General features: G+C 39.8%; 1 long non-coding RNA gene across 2 annotated transcripts; it reads left to right on the top strand.

Moving 5' to 3' along the window:
- Positions 1-210: 210 nt before the first annotated feature.
- Positions 211-16,307, top strand: LOC110350788 (uncharacterized). 2 transcript variants are annotated; one of them, XR_002397656.2, is made up of 4 exons: positions 211-347; positions 8,537-8,642; positions 13,811-14,014; positions 15,217-16,307. It is a non-coding gene; the product is annotated as an uncharacterized LOC110350788 (long non-coding RNA). The 2 variants fall into 2 exon arrangements; XR_002397659.2 differs by having other exon boundaries at positions 15,222-16,307.
- Positions 16,308-18,063: the final 1,756 nt, after the last annotated feature.

Raw genomic sequence — 18,063 nt, forward strand, 5'->3', positions numbered from 1 at the left:
AAAAAAAATGAACTTGAAAGCTCACCCATTGGGCTGGTTAATTTTAGATGTAAACACGAAGGGAATAAGGAATACCTCGGGAACTGGTAAAGCGTTACTGATTGGTGTGGTTCTGAGGGTGTTTGGAGAGGAGACTGGTGTGTGAGCCAGTGGGCAGAAAGGGGAAGATCTCCTCCAGTGTGGGCGGCACCATCAGAGCACAAAAGGCAATCTCCTCTCACAGCCAGGACATGCCAGCTCCTGCCCTTGACTTCAGCATTCCAGGCTCTCTGGATCCAGGACTTATTCCAGTGGCCCCTTCAGGTTCTGAACTCTTTGGACTTGAGTCAAGCTGCTGGCATCCCAAGGTATCCAGTTTACACTGCTTGTCTTGGGACTTCTCAGTCTCTGCAATCACATTCCCCTAAAAATCTCCTCTCCTCTTTCCTCTATTTTTATGCAACCATGAGCTGTACAGTGATGTTGCAGTCAGTGACAGGCCACATATATGATTGTGGTCTCATAAGATTATAATGTAGTTAAAAATTCCTGTTGCCTAGTGACCTATAGCCATCACAACATCATAGTACAGTGTATTGCTCAAATGTTTGTGGTGATAGTTGTATAAACATACCTACAGAGCTGAGAGTCATACAAATGGGTGGCATAACTTAGTTATGCACAGTATAGAATACTTGATAATAATGATAAATGACTATGTATTTACTACACTATGCATATTGTCATATTTTAGTGCTATGTATTTTTTTATTTTAATATAATATGCCATGTTATTTATGCTTGTCACAAGCTCATATGTCTCATGTTGGTTGCGTCAAGAGGCCACATTAAATGACTGACTTTTGTCATCTAGATGTGTGCAAGTACACCCTGTGATGTTCACACAATGATGAAGTAGCCTAAGGACATATTTCTCAGAACATATCTTCATAGTTAAACAACACAAGAATGTATCTATATGTCTGTCTATCCTAATGGGGCTCCTATTGAAGAACCCTAACTAAATATAACTGTATTTTGCCTTATATGAAGAAAGATAATGGGGTTGACCTTTAAAAGATGGACCCAGGCTGGGGATTTAGCTCAGTGGTTCTGCCTGCTTCACTAGCCCAAGGTCTCAAGTTCATTCCTGGGTACCAAGAAAAAAAAAAAGATGGACCCAACAGAAATCAAGTGGAAATAATTGCTACAGTAAGGAACTTCTCGTATCAGAAAGGTATTTCGGCCTTTTAAAAAAAGAGGGATAAAATAAACTCATACAAGCAAAGTAGTTTGAGATGGTTGGAATGCTATTTCTTCTCCTGACTGGCAATAGTTCTCTAGTGTGCAATGTTTGTTTGTTTGTTTTAAGTAGGATGTATTAAGTTCACTTTTCATTAGAAAAGCAATATAAGATCACTTGAAAAAATACCAAATGGGAGGAAGAAATTCCAAGGCCACCCCCCTGTACTCCCAATAGATTGGAAATCATTTGAGGAGTCCATGGAATTTTGTGTTAAGAACATGACATTTGGAATCAGAGAGAGCTGAATTTAAATACAGTTCCAAGTAGGAGACCTTGGGCAAATCCCTTCAAATTAGGCAGGTTCATAGCGAGTAGAAATTCAACAACAAATCTGATCGTTTTTACATATCCTAGTTACTGATGAATATATTCCCCTTTCCTTGTCATGTACCCTACTTACTAGGTTCAGGATCAATGCTGAACTTCCTTTAATATTCTTTTGGGGCTTATTTATTTTTCATTGTTGTAAGCTGAACTCCACATTCCTGGCACTCCCATTACAGGCTTATTTTGGCTAACACTTTTGTCATCGAAATTTGTGTTTTCTTCCTCTCATTCTCACTTTGAAAAGGGGCCTCTCAAGAGGCCGCAAGATCTTTTAGCTGTTCAAGCAAACAAAGATTAAATATAAGTGGTTATTATAAGTCTTAACAATGTTGTGTTTTTAAAAACTTCTAACAGCATTATGCCAACATGATAAAATGTTAATCCAGAGTTCAAATGTTGGAAGAATTACTCCACCTCTCCCTCATTGCACTCTCTAGTTTGACTTCTTGCTTTGGAAGAGGTCCAAAAGCTTGCTCCTTCCCACACAACTTGCAAAGCAGCCATAGGTCCTGGGGCTGCCCTTACTAGAGCAAGGAGAATGAAGATCTACACAGAACCTCTCTACCTAGGCTGCTAGAAAGCCTTCTAGAGCTCATGGATAAAATTCAAAAAGATCAAGCAGCACTGAAATCCTGAGGCCTATTAAAAACCAAAGTAAAGTAAAACAAGTCTATCTTGCTTAGCAATACCCTTCCTGGGATGAGGTGAAGTAGTATTTTCTGAAAAGTCCTGAATTACGAAGTTAATTTGGTAGATGTAGTTCACTATTTTTAAAATAAAAGCATAAAAATAAAAAGCTAAAATAGAAAATATAGTTGATATTCTTACTGAGCCAGGTCCATTTGCCTACTGCTTAGCATGCCAGTCATTGAAGGGTATGTTTTGCAAAAGAGAGTTTATGCATGAGACATAAATGTGTCAAATCAGGAGATCCAAATGTTAAGCCTGTCTTGCAGAGGACATGGTTTAGGAATATTAATGGGATAAAGAAAAAAGTTGGTTTGGAGTGTGAGGGAAGGTGACTGAGGGCAAGGAAAAGTGAAGTAATTAGATGCGTGTTCAGAAAACGGCACAATTAGCATGCTCTGATGGTGGAATTCTGATGCTCTCACATTCAATGAAGCGATTATAATTTGAACATAAGAAAATTTGAAGTTTTATGTCCTTGACCACCCACATCATGTATTCTCCAAACACTGCAATAGCCTTTCCTTCAGTAGGATCTAGTTAAACTACATCTATTTCTCAAGGCTCTCTAAGTTGATCAGGGAGTGTATGTGTGGTCTTTGGTCCTGCATCTTGGTCTCAGGTTGTACCTCAGTAGGTTGGAGTCAAACAGTGAGCTAAAGCCACAAGAGTCTCTTCTAACTCTTCTCATTTGGGTACATTTGACATTTCCTCACATATCTTAACATAGGAACTTCACAGAGAGAATGTGAGAGTGAGGTTGGGAGTGCTTGGGGAAGGAAAGGTGAAAAGGGCTCGCCCCTACCACCAGCCCAGAAGTAGGTTTAGTGCCAGGTAGCAGCAGCCCTGGGGTCTTTTCAGCTGCTGAGTTTCGTAGGCCTTCTCTAGCCACTTTCCCTTCCCTCCGAGGGGGCTAACAAAAGACTCATCCCTGTTCTTCGCTCTTCCTTCTCATTATCCCCACCACCACCACCACAGCCCCACATTTACCCGCACCAGGCAGATGTTCAGCTCACCTCCCCTGGGAAGCCTCTCCAGGAACTTTGTTTCTTCCATTACCCTCTGAAGGTCTTATTTCTGTTTAATTTTTGCCTGCCTAGTAGCACTTTTAATTGTTTGCATAAAGAGGGCTGCCAGGGTGCCAATATTGTTGTATTTCTTGATCTAGAGAGTGAGTCCACAATTGTGTTCTCTTTGTGTGAGAGTTCACTGAACAGATTGAGTACATAGGATTTTGTCCTTTTGTGGTCATCCGTTATATTTCAGTAAAAAGATTTTAAATATTTTTTATTTCTCCAATAGTCTATTCCCTGAGGACTATTCTCTTTACGCCCCATAACTTGCTTTAAAAAATGCCTGGCACTCAAAGAGTTATCAAGAGGCATTGATTTAAATGCTCATAACCCTTGTTATAGAAGTGGCAAGGTCAAGCCAAGAAAATTAAACTAGAAACATAGAGACTTGAACCCTGGTCCTAGGCCTGTTGTTATTTAGCTAAACTAAGCAACACTGGCAAGTTCTTTGGCTCCTCTGGATTCAGCTTATGCAACTGTAAAACTTATTCTGCTGCACTTTTTTTTTTTTACCTCACAAAAATCCTGCCAGGAATCAGATGAGGTTTTCTATATAACAAAAAAGAAAGGTGTAAAGTGCAAGGCAAACATGGGTGTGCTAGTTAATCTTAATTGTCAACTTGGCTGAATACAGAGACCCTCAGAGAGCTGGTTGGATCATGAGGACACTCTATACTCCTCAGTGGATTAATTCATGGCATTCATGGGTGAATGTGCTGCTAGGAGATAAGGCCTTGTTGGTGGAGGTGGGTCACTGGCAGCATGCCTTTGAAAGGCTCATCTCTTGCTGGCTCTCTTTCCCTGTGCTCTGCTTCCCAGCTGCCATGAAGTAAGCAACTTTGTTCCAACATGTCCTTCTACCATGATGTCTGTATGTTAGAGCCAGCCAGTCAGGACTGAAACCTCTGAAACTGTGAGCCAAGTCAAATCTCTCCTCCTTTAAGTTGTGAGCTTTTGGTATTTTGTCCCAGACATTACAAGGCTTTATCAAGAGCACCCTACTTACAAACATGTCACTTGGTCTGGATTGGATGGCAAGAGGCCAGGGATGAGAACTTTGTGCCTCTCTTTGCACAGTAGAAATGGAAAAGCATTTACTTTATGCAGGATAACCTTGAAAGAATGTCCCCTCCTCCACCAGCCTGGCTCCCTACATTGCTTCACAGAGCCCTCTTCATGATCTCTCTGAGCCCCCCAAGTTTGAGTCATGAGGACCCCTTCTGACCTTTCCCAGTACTTGCTCAGTGATTAGCCTGCAGTATTAGGGACATAGCTGGCAGGAAGTTCAGCAGTGGACCTTTTAGAAAGATACTGACAGTGGAGGGAGGAAAATGGGTATGTACAGAGGCAATAAAGATATCACAAAAGAAAGAGCCAGATCACCATCGCCATAGTTTGACATGTAAAGAAAGGGCCCCTTTAGACTGAAGCTTCTGAGCTTCTCACTCAGAAGCCAACTGGTCAATCAAAAAGTAATGCTAAGGGCTGTAGGTTTAGCTCAGTGGCACCAGTGCCTGCCTGGCAAGCACAAGGTCTTGAGTTCGATCTCTGGTTCCAAAAAAATAAGTAATGCTAAATGGCCTTGCTATCATGGAGAAAAGAAGTGGGACTCTCTAGAGCAAGGCTAAAAAGCCAGTCTAAGGACTGAGAGAAGCCATATAATGGGAAGGCTCAGGGTGCTAAATTTGAACCAGATAGACCTCACTCTTGGCTCTGGAGCTTTCTATCTGTGTGGCCTTGATCTCTTTAAGCCTCAGGTTTGCTCATATGAAAGTGCACTCTTAGGTTATTGCTGGATTTTTAATGAAATGAATGGCAGAATTTATGGAAAGTACTTAGCATAATGCCTGGCACAAAATAACCACTCAATAAATATTAAAAATAGTTATTATTATTGTTAAATAAAATTATCTGTGGTTCAAATGTTCCCCTCAAAACTCATTGAAATTTAACCCCTGCTGTGAGGCATTAAGAGGGAGGACCAGCTGGAACCTTTAAAAGGTGACTAAGCTATAGATTAATGGGTTATCGTGAGACTGGACCTGTTATAAAAGCCAGTTTTTCTCTCTCTTATAAATGTTTTCCTCTCACCATGTGATGCTGTGCTACCTCAGAACTCTGCAAAGAGCCCCCATTACCAATAAGGTCCTCATCAGATGAAACACACCCCCCCCGCCGCCCCAGCCTCCAGAACCAAGAGCTAACAAAAGTTTTATTTTTTAAAATAAATTATCATGTCTGTAGTATTCAATTATTGCAACATGAAATAGTCTAAGACAATGACCATTGATTTGAACTTAGCTCCTGAAGTAGGCCCCAACAGACCAGCCCAAAATGAATTACTCATGCTAAGGCTCCACATCACCAAACCAAAAGCTAAATTGTTTGCTGTAAGATCTGAATTTATGAGAATTCAGGGAAAAGATGATAGCTAAATCCCCAAACAGACCAATTTTACCCTTATAAGGATAAAAACTTGAAGTAACAAAGATGTTTTTGAACTGTTCTGTTTCCTTCTTCCTTACATAAATCAACTGTTCTGTTGGCTTAACGGTGTCTTTCTGTTTCATAGATGGGAAGCTGCCCAATTCATGAATCACTAATGAAATAGCTTAGATTTGCTTTGGTGACATAAAACTTCAGCATGAGTGACTCCACTGGGTTTAGTGCAGAAGCTCAATTCAAACCAATGAGCTCCTATATATCTTATTCACCAGAAGTATATGTGTTCTAGCTGTACGTATGCATACCCAAATGCCAAAAAGTCTACTCCCTAGTGCTCAAGAATAATCATACAACGTTGTTCACAACAGCCCCAACTGAAAATAGCCCAAGTATCTATTAAGAAAGGAATAAGTTAGAAAATTGTGATAAATTTATTAAGTGGAATATTATTTAGTGGTGAAAATGAACATACTACTGCAGATGAGACTCAAACATAATGTTAAGTGAAAGAATCCCAACACAAGAGAATTTCATTTGTGTACAGTTGAAATAACAAAAACAACCCATGGTGATCACATTTAAACTTAGTTATCTTCAGGAGAGGGAAAGGGTTTCTGAGAAAAAGTGGCTATTTCTATAGATGAAACCAGTGGCTTCCAGGACCATTACATGGTGTGCTGTAAACCACAGGGCTGAACCTCTGATATGCTGATAATTTGCAGTTCGCTTCCTCTCTGAACCACTTCTCATCTGTGAAATGGAGATAATTGAACTTACACCATAAGGTGGAGTAATACCCCAGGTAGAATGCACACATACTGCAGGACTCTGGGTTCACTAGATGGAGCCCTGAGGAAGAGAAAGCAAACATATATGCTTTTTCTGATCCTCTCTAAAGATGGGCTGGAACATTGGATTTAGTTTCATAAAGAAAATTATGGTGGGGGTGATAAATTATAGGAGAAAACAACCAAGTACTTCCAGTCATCCCAGATAAAGCTCTCTTGTTCTGTTTCATTGTTGTACATGTCTTCTTTATCCCTGGGCTCCTATTTGTCAGTTCTGGCACTCTGATACTAATATGTCCTTGGGTGTGTGCACATAGTATATATTTGAATTTTTATGATTTTGCATTATCTCTGTAAACATTAAACATATATATTAGACTATGGAACTCATTTTTTCTCTTGCTTTTCTTTTCATTCAGCACTATGCCTTTAAGATTGTCCATGTGCTTGATGCACACTACTCCAGGGAAGTCACAGGATAGACTATAATCCATGATCCCTGAGAGTGCACCCTTGGGGGCCAGACTGCCTGGCATCATAACCTATTTACCAGCTGTGTTAATTTATCTCATGCTCAGGCAGCTCCCCAACTCAGTTTTCTTATTTCTAAAATAGGGATATTAAAAAGATCTACTTCATGGGTAGTGGAGAATACATATTTTGTATCATAAGCATCTAGTGAGTGAAAGCCATTATCAGTATCATCATGATCATAGTTACCATTCCTATACCCGGTGCTACGGTGAACATCCTCACACACAGCTCTTTATGGCCTGAGGCCTGGGTTTCTCTAGAGCGTAGAGTCCAGGGAGGATTGGCTGGGTCATAGGGCGTAGGCACACTTAATTTCACCATGTACTGCCAAATTTCTCTCCAGAACAACTGCTCCAGTCTACATTCCTCATCAGCTCCTGAGGTCCTTGGAAAAGTTTCGCACCCAGTAAGAACCCACATTTTAACAAGTCTCCCTTCCAGTGTCACTGACATCATCTGTCTGTGGCATTTCTTTCCAAGTTGGACGGAGAAACAGCTCTACATATGGGCAATTTAGCAGTCTGTGCTAACCTGCACCCTACAACCCACTAAGCCCTTCAACAATTATCAAATAAGAGGGACTCATAATCACCGTAGGGTGGGGAGTGAGGTCCAAAGTGCTTCCCCAAGGTTTCTAACATACACAGTCTAGGAGAATGTAGATCTCCTCCCTTGCCTGAGTAAGAACTTCTGATCTAGGAGCCATTCCCTGATAAAGTTGTCAGCCAAAGACAAAAGGCAGACACCTACTGAGGAAAGGTCAAGGAGGCTGTTAATGTGATCTGGTGGGACAGGAGACACTGAACACTCCTTTGTGCAGAAAAGTCTCCTATTGTCAAATATCTCTCCAGGGCCTAAAGAACACCAGAAATGCCACTATTTAATTCAGTCTTTTGAATTAGGCCTGCATTTTCCCTGGAAGACTGTGCCCTATTGATGCCTCACCAGATAGGGCTATAGGCTCAACACCTGTTAGTCCCAGAGGAAGTAAGCATTTTAGCTGTAGTCCTCGAGGGAATAGGATTTCTGATAAATACTTGGGAGGTAAAGTATGGTAAATGCTTGACAGGGTTGGGAGATGTGTCTCTCGGTGTCCTTAACAATGATGAATATAGCTCCAGGGGAGATTCTGGGTCCACTTAAAGATGCCACTTATATCCAGCTTGACACTTGTCTCTTCACAAAGTTGCTAAACTTAATGGTTTCCAGTAATCCTGGATCTGGCTATGGAGTTCAATAACCTCCAAAATACTCTTTTTATGAGAGGTGTGTTCTGTGCCTTTGTCTCCCTTACAAGAATCCATTAAGATTCAAAACCAGAAACTAGATGATTTACCCATTGCCTCACACACTGGTGAGTTGTTTCTTACACAGGATTTGTTTCTCCTAAACTGCAGGCTGCCAATTGGGCTGAAGCTATGAGAAGGTGAAATTGACACTTGGCTATATGAAGGTGTACAGTCCTTGGGGATGAGAGGAGTAGAGGAAGAAACCCTGAATCAGGTAATGAGCAAGCAGTCTCCTGCCCAGTGAAGTAACAATCATATGGATCATGTGGTGCAATTTGGCTTAAGGATTTCACATTCTGGCCTGAGCAGTATCTGGCACCTAAGTAACAAACATTAATTTCTTTAGAAAAAAATTAAATTGGCATAATAGTGGGTCACTAATTTTTAAATATTGTTCTGTCTTTTTTAGTATTTTTATTCTAATTTGTGTGCATCAAGCAAATGACATCTGGTAGATTATTGGCAAATATTTGCTGATAAGTGGGTGATGAAGGACAAGACCTACTCTATTCTCAGATCTCTCCAGGGCTAAGATCACCTTCACCTCCTCATATGGTCTCTTGATACATTAAGGCATATGTTAGTTAAAATTCAAAACACAGTGTCAATATCTGATATAAAAATCTCACCTGGAGGTTGGTAAATTCCCAGCTGAAGATCTAGCCTGAGGTGGGGCGGGGTGGGATCTGAGGGCAGAAGCCAGGTCAACAGCTGGCTCAAGAGAAAGGTCCTGGGGACCAGTGTTTGGCAGTGAGTTAGGCTGAAAAGCAGTGATGATTACAATGGACCCCGGATGTAGGACACATGCTGCAAAGGCAAGGCTGAAGCAAGCAAAGAGTATCTGATGGAAGAACCAAGTAGAAAGGTGTTTGGACTTAGGGACAAGAATTAGGTGTGCAAGGGCCAAAAGGTGGTGGTAAATAAAATAAAAGAAGCTAGAACTTGAGGCCTGGGTCTAGAGGTCAGAGAGGAAGGTTCTACTACAGTTCCCCTTATCCATGTTTTCTCCCTGCACAGCATATTCAATCCCATTTCCCCTGCACTACCACATATGAAAAGCAGGACTCAAGCTAGACACCCTGGCATCTAGGGGAAGACATCTTCTGAGGTTGTGCCTCCCTAGTTTATTACAAAATCAGTACCACTAAGTGTCTCTGCCTCTGCCTTCTGGAACCAGGCTGTAATGGATCCCAATGTCCAGGGCCAGTCACATGAGATCTCCTCCAAACCTCCACCCAAAGGCTTTCTCTGCCCCAGAAGAAAGAGCTTTTCTAAAGAGAAAAATTTAAGCCAGTCCTACTTGGCTATCTTGGTCCTGTTCCCAGTCACTGTGACCTGAAATGTATCCCTGACTTTGATTTCTCCCCCAATTCTAAAACTTGGATCTTAGTTTGCATTAAAAAGAAATTTATGGAACCCTTACTATGAGCCAGGCACAGCCCCTAGCCTCAGGGAGACTGCAGCCTGGTGAGAGACAGGGCCCAGTGAATAGGCAGTGTTGGTACGAGATGATGAGTACTGGCACGGGGAAATGGAAGCATGTAGGAGGGCAGCTAACCAAACTGGAGGTGGGGAGGGTGGGGCAGGAAGAACTTCTGGAGGAACTGAGAGCTAAGCCCTGATGCAAAGGTCAAGTAGAAGTGAACCAGGCAGAGAAAAGGTCTGTGGGTATGGGTGGGGTAATAATGGAGGAAGGAACAGCAAGTTCAATGCCTCAGTGATTAAAGAAAGTAGGACAAGTTTGAGGATTTGAACATAATATGGCTGAAGTCACAGAGAATGCCCCACTTATTTGCTCTGTGAGCTTGAACAAGCTGCTTGAGATACTTCCTCAAGCTTCTTTGAGACACATTCTCCCATTTGAAAAACAATACATACAGAGTTGTGAGAAGTAATGACAGAACACAGTGATAGAATCTACCCTGGTGTCTATGGTGTCTAACTCATAGTAGATGCTCAAGGTAGTTTTTTTATATAAAATGAGAATTTAGCAGCAAACATAAACATGCATATATGCTAAAAGTGATTGGCTATTATAATACACCTCACAACAGAAAACTGTATATGTTAGAGTAACCTTGCTTCCCTACCACTAAACCCTGACAACCTTTGATTCTGAGTCTGCAAAGTGCTGCTTCATGTTTTGAGGACAACCTTGACCTTGTGCAGGAGGGTGGTGGTGAGTAATGTGGTCTGTGGTAAACCTTAACTATACATCTGTTCAATCTTTTTGGTGATCCCGTTCTTACCTTGGGGTTCTCAGGATAACTTAGGAGGAAAGATTCCGAAGGAGAGTTAATAAAAAGAGGATCAAACTTATCAGTGGGCCTAAACTTTGAATGGTGTCAACGAATCACCTATACCTTTGCAAGGCCTTCTGTGCCCAGTGTTTCATCCTTGTCTGACCGTCACAGGAGCCAGGCCCTCCACAGCGGGTAAAGGAAGCAGTGATTGCCCTTGAACTCTGTTCTCACCTGTCTCTGACATTTCTGCCTTGGTCTCTGTCATCATGCACTATTGCAGGCCTTTCACTGACAGGATACCTCTAATCTGGTGCTAATCTTAACTCTCAGAGCCAACTGCACCCTGTTTTTACTTCTGCATCATTCACCTTCACACTATCAGGCAGCTGGAAAGCCCAGCTCAGAAGCTGTTCCTTTTGGTTCTCAAGCCCTTTGGTTCTTTTGGATAGCTGTTTTTCATCTCTCTTATTTTCACACATATGAATCTAGGAGCTTATAAATTTAAGTGCATATTCCTTGTACACATGTTCTTGACTTTACTAAATTTACATTACATTTTCTTCCAGGGACTTGAATCATAAAAGTTAACTGGAGCTTTACCTTGTTCTCCAGAAATATGATCTATTGCTATTTCCCCTAGAGACCTTGGTTTCCTGCCTAAGAACCAGGATCACATGGCTCAGTCCACTGTGGTTGATGGTCTATTCTCTATCTACCCCTGCTTGCCTAGAAAATGTTCTTCCTATCTCACTGAGGCTTACAGTGACTCCATGAATCTTAGCATCAGTTTGGGTCTACAAACATACGTTGGAAGTAATTCTCCTACCTTCACACTAAAGAACTTATTGTTGTATGCTTCTCACACTCTCCCTTGGCCTTGTCTTGAAGTTTCACACTCAAGCCTTTACTACATCCTGACAACCTGATCTGCCATTCTTCTCTGATCTTATCAGTCTAAAACTGCAATAATGATAACTAAGTCAGCTTCACTTTTAGACTGAGAGACACAGATCCCTCCACTGTGATGTAGCAGTAGTGGTAACGATCCCATTGGCACTTTAGTCTCTGAAGACAGTGTCCTTTCAGTCAGGCCTCTCCTTAATTCACACTCTATGAGAGAATTTTTAAGTAAAGCCCAGACAATGATTCAGAAGGACTTGGCATGTCAGGTCCATGAGGTAGAAACTTCTTTGTCTTATTCATTACTATTTCCAATATCTTGGCCAGAACCTAGCACTGTTCAGTCAAACCACAATGAATGAATAAGAAGAGTGTCTAAAAGGATTACAAGTTTAGAAAAATGTGAAATAAACACAATAAAGATATTTGGACTCCTTGATTTAAAGAAAAAAACATTTTAAGAGAAATTTAAGGTTTTGATTTAAAAAGCTGAAGGTCTTCATTAAGGATAGAATATACAATGGACCTTTGACTTATGAACTCAATTCATTTTTGAGGGCTGGTTGTAAATCAAGTTGATCAATTGAAGTCTCAGACTCCTCTACACAGCCTTCAAAGTCTCTCTCCTGTATACAAGCAGATCTCACACAGGAAAGGGTGTTGCAATGTTCCTGATGCTAAACCTCAAGCTTCTAGAAAAAGAAGAGCAGGACAAACCCAAAGCTCATACAAGAGGGGAAATTATAAAGATTAGAGCAGAAATCAATGCAATGGAGACTAAGAGAATGATACAAAAAAATCAGTGAAGTAAAGAGTTGGTTCTTCAAAAGAATAAACAAAATTGACAAACTGTTAGCCAACCTTATCATAAAAAGGAAAGAAAAGGCCCAAATCCATGCAATTAGGAATGAAAAGAGTGAAATTACAATGTTCCTTCCAAAACTCTTTGAGGATTAAATCTGCATCTGAGACCATCTGGAAGCATAAGCAGCTGGCATTCAGGTCATAACTCAAGATTTTGGTAGTAAGTTAAAATTAAAATTCCAGTCATAACCCAAGTTGTTCATATGTCAGGCCTGCCATAACTCAGAGCTCCACTGTATAAGGCAGTATTAGATAGTGTCAATAGTTCAAGATTCAATTCAGACTGCCAGGGTTCCAATCCTAGTTTTAATGCATGAGGTAATACATGGAAGGGACACATCAATTCAGCTGCAGAGTTAGCCCCCATCATTGTTGGCTCTTGTCAGTAACAGCACTTTTTGCTAGTAGTGGCACTATTTCACCCCAACACTAGTAGTTTGGTAACGGTTTCCTAGAGGTCTGTGTGGAAATGTTTCCTCTGAGCATCTAGGTTTGAAAGGAAAAAAACAGTCATGTCTGCTCTGGACTAGATTGTAAATTTCTTGAAAGTAAAACTGTGATTATTCATCTTTGCAGCTAATAAGTATTTGGGTCTACCAATAAACCTTTGTTCAAGTGTTTATTCTTTCCATTGGATAACTAATAGTTTTACTCTGCCTGTAATTCCACATGATGAATCATTGCAATGATAGTAAATATTGGAACAAACCCTGGTCTCATTCACGTGGTAGTGGTATGTTAATGAATCACAGGCATCAACAAAATTGTTCCACATTCCATTAAGTTCCATACATTCCAAGAGGGATTACAGCTATAGCAGTATTCCCCTACATAGTACCACACGTGGACACTGATAATTTATGTCTCCCTCTTCAGAAGTTTTTTTTCCATATCCCATTTTAGTTACATAAAAATGCTTTGAGGGTATCGCAGTCTGGTAGCGATAATCTGGCAATGACTCAGGTATATTTCGAAATTAAATACCCTGAAAAGCATTATTCACAAAATTGCCAAAGAATTCCTCAGTCATCTTCTGTATGACCTATGGAAATAGCAATGCTGTTTTCTATCATCATCAAAGATAGAAGACTCGAAGAGCAGCTCAATTTTAAAAAACTATCCAACACCAAAATAATAAAGCAGAACTGAATGATCTGGTTTTTATATCTAAACATAAATCCCAGATTACTCCAAAATACACTGGCACTTTCCTGATTTACTACTAAGCTCATAAACAGAAGAATATTTCTAATAAGAGGTCTTAGGACAGGCAGAAAGTAGTTTTAGAAATGAGGCATTCTAAGCAGTGAACAAATTGAGTTGGAGTAACACTGTGGCTTTGAATTTAAGTGAGAATTGTTCTTTCTCTTTTCAGAAAAGAACAAGAACTCAGAACTCCAGGATACTCTGCTTAAAATTCATCAGATTCATCTGGTTACTTCTTCAGGACAAAGCAAGTAATATACATCTGCGGACCTCACACTGAATGTGCTGTGGCTGCTGGGTAGGACAGGAATAGATGTAAAGACAAGATCTTCTGGAGGAGTTGGAGTTGATGAAATCCAGAGATATATGAGAGGTAAGAGGTGGATATTCAGGGGGAAAGTCAGCAACACTTAGCTTTTGCAATAAAGCAATTGTCTTTATATAGTACCACCTTCTTGGTGGTGGTGGGTTGGGGAGAGAATTTACAGTACTCAGAAGATAAAAATTTTGAATTAGAAGAATCATGTGGTTAAGCATAAAATGAGGATGAAATCGGTGGTTGGAAAGTTTTCAGTTATATTTCTATTTCACACCAGCGTATCTATTTTAAAATTTTTAATTCAGAAATGTTTTGTTAAAGAACATGTTGATGGCAATTAATCAAACTTCAAAATGACTAGAATAAGCAGAAATTTTTAAAATGCTGAATGATTTAGCTGTTCAATATGCTGCCTTTGGCAATCTGGAACAAAATAAGCATAGAAATTCTGGCTTTAAAGAACAGAGAATTATTACTCTTTGAAAGAACTTTGAACCAAAAAACCTCTCATGACTGACCTAGTTACAAGCAAAGTGGGATGGTCCCTAACTATGAAGGTCCAGCCTGACTTTTTTCTGGAAGAAATAGAACCACACAAGTAAAAATCACTGGAGACTTCAGTATCAAAGATCCCTACACTGGATATCGTATATAAAATTGAAAACACCCTCACCTTTTCAGGAGACCCCAGTCCCTTTCACTTTGCTCTCTTTTATCCATAGCACTTATCATGTAACAACAGACTACATTTACTTTTTACTGTCATATGTCCTTACCAAATGTAAGCTCTACAAGGGTTAAGGACTTTTACCGGCTTTGTTTACTGGTGTATCTCAATTTTCTAGTAGAGTGCCTAGTACATAGTAGCTTGGATTAAATGGAAGTCAATCAGGTATATTGAAAAATAAAATTAATTTTTCTGGTAAATGAAAACACAGATCATTGAAATGGTCCTTTCCTCCTCTTCCTATCTGCAATGTGGACATGAATGCTGGTGACCCTCTGGTCATCTCAGATGCCTGAGGAAAAGGCCAAGGAATTTCAAGTTTCTCAGTCTTTACCTCATACACTGCTATAATCTGGATCTTGGAAGTCCCCGAAGGTCCATGTGCTGTAGCCTTAGTACTATTGGACAAAAGTGGTTGGATCTTTAGAAGATGGAGCCTACTGGGATAAAGTTAGGAAGTTAAGTCTCTAGGAGCACGTCTGTAAAGCAGAACTGTAGAATATGAATCTCTTCCTCTCCCTCTTTTCAGTACAGGTGGCCATGAGGTGAACAGCTTTCTCTGCCACATGCCTTCATCATTATATACAGTACTGCTTCACCAAGGATTTAAAAGCAGTGAGCCAACCAACTGTGAACTGAATCCTTCCAACCTGTGAAACAAAAAAAACCTTTACTCTTTCTGCATTGATTATCTCAACATTTTGTTACAGCAACAGAAATCTAATGCAGACATGAAACCAGCATTATCAAGTGTCTACCTCCAGATCTCTTATTAAGTAAGAAAAACAAATCCTCTTTATTTAATCCACTGTAATTGTAATTCATCTGTTTGTTTCCAGATTTATGTCACACTCTGGATATTCCAAATGATATTTCCAAACTCTGTGACCAGTTGGCTCTAGCTAGCTCAGCAGTAGCAGCACTAATGGGAAATTGGAGAATGCAAAGAAAAGAGAATCCAGGGAATTTCTTCCCTTTTTCCTCTAGTTCAGGCAGTAATTCCAGTATTGGTGTTGTCTCTTGCGTGATCCTAGATGAGCCCTCTTCCATGTTCCCAGCTCCCACCCAGCAGACATCTTAAACATCTTATAGATCCAATGGCTCTTTCTACTGAAATCTGATACACACCATCTCCTTCAGTTGTCCTTTCAGCATTGTGGGTGGTAGTGGCTTCCTGCTGTTACTAATCTCTAAACTGCTAATCTCTAAGAAGGCGTATCTGCTTTCTCAGCTCTTCTAGACCCTTAGCAGCTAATAATGCTCTGTACTAAATTATTTCTATTGCAAAACTTGACATGGTCTAGGTTGTCCCAACTGGATCCTGATTGATACAGTATCTTAGGTGAGTTTTCTATAACTTTCACAAACCACTTTACAAATTTATTCAAACCTTAGAAAAAGCTTCTTTATCTTGTGGAGTAGAAGTTTTCTACCATTTCTTCTATTTTTTTTTTTTTTTTTTGTACCGGGGATCGAACTTGGGTCCTTGCACTTGTGCAGCAGGCAGCGAAATCACTGAGCTAAATCCCTGGCCCTACCATTTTAAAAAAATGTAATACAAACCTTCACAGTTTGGTGTCAAAACTATAGGACTAAACATAATAAAGCCTGTTCATCCTTCTTAGATTGTTCAATTCTTGGGCATGATGTTGAATTAGGTTGAATTAAAAGCCATAGAAAAATTTTGAAAATTCATTTGTAGATTCATGATTTGGTTGTGAGTTTGAATCCTTAATCTATAATTCTGGCTGACATATGAAATATATGACTTCCTCCCTTATTGTTGTGCCAACTTCATGAATCTCATGCTCAGAGGAGTAAAACAAAAATTATAAATACCTCAGAGACATGTTTCATGAGCTTTAAAGGGTCATATAAATAAAGCAATTACAAAGGGCCTAGCATCTCTTCCTCTACTTCCCTAGTGAATGTGTGTATAATAAATTTATCATCCATGTTATGTGAATGTCCTTTTATTCCAGAGTCTCCAATCTAATCATAGTTAAGCTAAAAAAGGGGATTATAGCTTTATCAGAAGTTTGTTTTACAAGACTGCCACATAACTCTGCCAGATATGGTATCCTGTTTTCATTTTCCCACTACACTGACCCCAAAGATCACATTAAATAAAGGTGAAATCATTATGTAGAAATGTAAACAGTTTGCTCAGTGTAATTTGAAAATATGTTTTATTTTAGGGAAAAGTAATGTGCCGCAGACCAGCTGCAGTCGATGTAGGGTAGGAAGGGGAGAGGTCCTGGGCCGGCGATGAGAAAAGAACCTTCACAAGCAATGTTCAGGTTCCCTCTGAGAAGTCTCAGGGTCTGATTTATTTTTATATCTTTAAGCAATAGCTAAGAGGCATTGGGAGGAATATGTTTACATTTTTGGTTACCTTAGCAATATCTAGTGAGGTAAAGGTTATTTTTTACTAAACAGTATATTTTTTCTAAGCTGATTCATTTCATTGAACATCATGAATACATTTCTTAAAAATTACAATTGTCCCCTTATTTTCCCATACCTAAGTAGAACAAAATGTAACTTAATCAAAATCTCTATATCAGTGGGGGTACAAGCAAGATTTAATTAATTAAATGTCAAACTTGTGGTCACCATCTAGCCCTTGAGAAACTGCACAATGGTTAATATAGTTTGCTATTAGCTCTCTACTTTCCTATACCACTATTTATCTTACCTAAGTGTCATTCGGGTTCATAGTTCATGAGCAGGAAATATTTTCAGCACTGTGAGAAATATTGAATAACTTGCCCCCTTAATGTATTTGTCTGTCTTAACTTTCTCTCCATTTCTCATTTCCCACAATTACTTACATCTAAAGTCTATCCTTCTAATTTCTTCATAAGACCCCTTTAGTAAAAGGAACATCAGCAATAAGAGGGGGAGTTATAGTTAGTGGGAAAACAGAGGGAGTTTTAGGAGAGGTTTCTTTAGAAGTAGATGAGGTAATAGAACTAAGAGAAACTGGAATTTGGGACTTTTGAGCCAGATCAGATTTCAATACATCATTGCCAATTTGCCTCATGGAGAGTTTGTTGTTAGTCACAAACACAATGACTCCTGTGACCAGAGTAACAATTGTAAACATTATGGCATGAAAAAAATAAAACATGAGGGTGCGATGTGTTCCACCCTTCTTTTCCCCCAGCTGGAACTTTGTCAAGCAACCTTGGAGGTCGGATGGGCTTCGCCAGTAATGTTTTAGTACTAAACACTGTTGACCTTATAGTACAGAAACCTGAATAGGACTAGTTTGGTCCTCAAAATGGTCAGATAGATGGTCTGTGCCCAGATATGATTCAATCTAATCAGCCACTTTAGCCAAAGTAAAATTATTCTCACTTCTGTATAAACT

The sequence above is a fragment of the Heterocephalus glaber genome, unplaced genomic scaffold (assembly GCF_053883595.1).
Source record: "Heterocephalus glaber isolate CG9 unplaced genomic scaffold, H.glaber_assembly_v1.0 deba00000122, whole genome shotgun sequence".
Taxonomy (NCBI): Eukaryota; Metazoa; Chordata; class Mammalia; order Rodentia; family Bathyergidae; genus Heterocephalus; species Heterocephalus glaber.